At 45.3% G+C, this 2,977-nt stretch overlaps 4 non-coding genes across 4 annotated transcripts; all 4 read left to right on the forward strand.

Annotated features, from left to right (window-relative positions):
* Nucleotides 1-454: 454 nt before the first annotated feature.
* trnai-aau (transfer RNA isoleucine (anticodon AAU)) lies at nucleotides 455-528 on the forward strand. Its single transcript has one exon. It is a non-coding gene; the product is annotated as a tRNA-Ile (tRNA).
* An 82-nt stretch (nucleotides 529-610) lies between these two features.
* On the forward strand, nucleotides 611-683 carry trnaf-gaa (transfer RNA phenylalanine (anticodon GAA)). Its single transcript has one exon. It is a non-coding gene; the product is annotated as a tRNA-Phe (tRNA).
* Nucleotides 684-1,561: 878 nt separating this feature from the next.
* On the forward strand, nucleotides 1,562-1,636 carry trnai-aau (transfer RNA isoleucine (anticodon AAU)). The gene has a single exon. It is a non-coding gene; the product is annotated as a tRNA-Ile (tRNA).
* An 82-nt stretch (nucleotides 1,637-1,718) lies between these two features.
* On the forward strand, nucleotides 1,719-1,791 carry trnaf-gaa (transfer RNA phenylalanine (anticodon GAA)). The gene has a single exon. It is a non-coding gene; the product is annotated as a tRNA-Phe (tRNA).
* Nucleotides 1,792-2,977: the final 1,186 nt, after the last annotated feature.

A 2,977-nucleotide genomic window follows, 5' to 3' on the forward strand; every position in this document is an offset into this window, starting at 1 on the left:
CTCGGTGCATCTCAACAATTGTGCTCTGTAGCCAGCGGCCGGTTAGCTCAGTTGGTTAGAGTGTGTGATACGCTGCTCTCTGAAAGTAAGTAATGTCTTTCTTTTTCATGACGGCTGTGACATCAGTATTACGTGAGAGTTTCTTGTCATTGTTACATGACAGTTTCTTGTCATTGTTTACATGACGGTAGGTTGTCGTGGACAAGGCTGCATGAAGTGTGAACTGGAGTTTTCTTGGATCCATAAAACAATGTGATTTTGGAGCATGCGGGCATCGCTCCACTACCTCAGCGTGCAAATTATTTGAGCTAATTCCCCAGCCGTTTGGGATTTCCCATGAAACAGCCTATAGGGTCCAGTCTTTGTCAGGCTATGCTGTTGGTGGACTTGTTTGTTGACGTGCCAGCACTTGCAGAGGCTCGGTGCATTTCAGCAATTAAGCAAACTGGCAAATGGCGGGTTAGCTCAGTTGGTTAGAGTGTGGTGCTAATAACGGAAAGGTCATGGGTTCGATCCCCATACTGGCTATTATCTTACATTTGAGTGTCAAAATTATGAATCACATGCATGTGAATTGTCAAGGGTGCCACAGAATTATGTTGAGTGAATTGCCGGAATAGCTCAGTTGGGAGAGCGTTAGACTGAAGATCTAAAGGTCCCTGGTTCGATCCCGGGTTTCGGCATCTGTATTTGTTCTTTCTTTATGCTCTGGCTTCAAGGAAACTTTCCACAGCTTTGTTTGTGGGCTCAATGGTGTCTGCTACGCTGCTCCTCTGAAAGTAAGTAATGTCTTGCTTTTTCATCTGACATTTTGACATCAGTGTTACATTAAAGTTGCTTGTCATTGCTACATGACAGTAGGTTGTCGTAAGACAAGGCTGCATGAAGTGTGAACTGCAGCTTTCTTGGATCCACAAAAAATGTGTTTTTGGGGAATGCGGGCATCGATCCCACTACCTATAGCATGCTAAGCAAACACAATACCAATTGATCAAATTCCCCAGCTGTTTGGAATTGCCACAAGGAGCAACCAAGAGTGTCCAGTCTTGTCAGGCTATGCTGTTGGTGGACTTGTTAGTTTGCGCTCCAGCACTTGCAGAGGCTCGGTGCATCTCAACAATTGTGCTCTGTAGCCAGCGGCCGGTTAGCTCAGTTGGTTAGAGTGTGTGATACGCTGCTCTCTGAAAGTAAGTAATGTCTTTCTTTTTCATCTGACATTGTGACATCAGTGTTACATGAGAGTTTCTTGTCATTGTTTACATGACAGTAGGTTGTCATTGTTTACATGACAGTAGGTTGTCGTAAGACAAGGCTGCATGAAGTGTGAACTGGAGTTTTCTTGGATCCATAAAACAATGTGCTTTTGGAGAATGTGGGCATCGATCCCACTACCTCACGCATGCAAATTATTTGAGCTAATTCCCCAGCCGTTTGGAATTTCCGCAAGAAGCAACCAAGAGGGTCCAGTCTTGTCAGGCTATTCTGTTGGTGGACTTGTTTGTTGACGTGCCAGCACTTGCAGAGGCTCGGTGCATTTCAACAATTGAGCAAAATAGCAAATGGCCGGTTAGCTCAGTTGGTTAGAGTGTGGTGCTAATAACGCCAAGGTCATGGGTTCGATCCCCTGTACTGGCTATTATGTACATTTTGAGTGTCAAAATTATGAGTCACATGCATGTGAATTGTCAAGGGTGCCACAGAATTAAGTTGAGTGAATTGCCGAAATAGCTCAGTTGGGAGAGCGCTAGACTGAAGATCTAAAGGTCCCTGGTTCGATCCCGGGTTTTAGCATTTGTATTTGTTCTTTCTTTATGCTCTGGCTTCAAGGAAACTATCCACAGCTTTGTTTGTGGGCCTCAATGGTGTGTGCTACGCTGCTCCTCTGAAAGTACGTAATGTCTTGCTTTTTCATCTGACATTTTGACATCAGTGTTACATTAAAGTTGCTTGTCATTGCTACATGACAGTAGGTTGTCGTAAGACAAGGCTGCATGAAGTGTGAACTGCAGCTTTCTTGGATCCACAAAAAAATGTGTTTTTGGGGAATGCGGGCATCGATCCCACTACCTATAGCATGCTAAGCAAACACAATACCAATTGATCAAATTCCCCAGCTGTTTGGAATTGCCACAAGGAGCAACCAAGAGTGTCCAGTCTTGTCAGGCTATGCTGTTGGTGGACTTGTTAGTTTGCGCTCCAGCACTTGCAGAGGCTCGGTGCATCTCAACAATTGTGCTCTGTAGCCAGCGGCCGGTTAGCTCAGTTGGTTAGAGTGTGTGATACGCTGCTCTCTGAAAGTAAGTAATGTCTTTCTTTTTCATCTGACATTGTGACATCAGTGTTACATGAGAGTTTCTTGTCATTGTTACATGACAGTTTCTTGTCATTATTATTGCCGTACAGGACCCGCCCAAAACTCTTGACACAAGGAAAATGGCGGACGGAAGACAGGGTGGTGCGACAGGTGCCGCTTCTCATTGGAATGCTGTAATTTTATCTAAACCATCAGGTGTACGCCGATCCCAGCTAAGTAACTCATGCAAAGAGTTAAAGCGCAATTATGTGTTTTATCTCCAGTACTCTGCCATGATTGTCAGTTATGTAGCTGTTCTACTGATAATCTCAGTGCGTCCTTGCTGGGATGACACAATCAGTCTACTACCGGAGAATATCAACACCAAACACATTGGTTCACCGTTCCGCGGGGAGCGGACAGTACACAGCATACCATAATGTTCTGAATAATGGCCAAGTCTACCTCGCTCCTTATTCTACTGAACCGCTTAGGCGTAACAAACACAAGTCCAACATTTATCGGAAACTGTTAAACTACCTGTTCATTACCCTCCTGCTCTCCGGGGATGTACAACTCAATCCTGGGCCCAATATCACCGAGCCAGTGATACGCACCGGAGTGGAGAGCGGTGGATGGCCTCGTCCACTGGTCGTCGCCGCTGTGGAGGTGGGTGAGTGCTAT

The sequence above is a fragment of the Oncorhynchus nerka genome, unplaced genomic scaffold (assembly GCF_034236695.1).
Source record: "Oncorhynchus nerka isolate Pitt River unplaced genomic scaffold, Oner_Uvic_2.0 unplaced_scaffold_8328, whole genome shotgun sequence".
Classification (NCBI taxonomy): Eukaryota; Metazoa; Chordata; class Actinopteri; order Salmoniformes; family Salmonidae; genus Oncorhynchus; species Oncorhynchus nerka.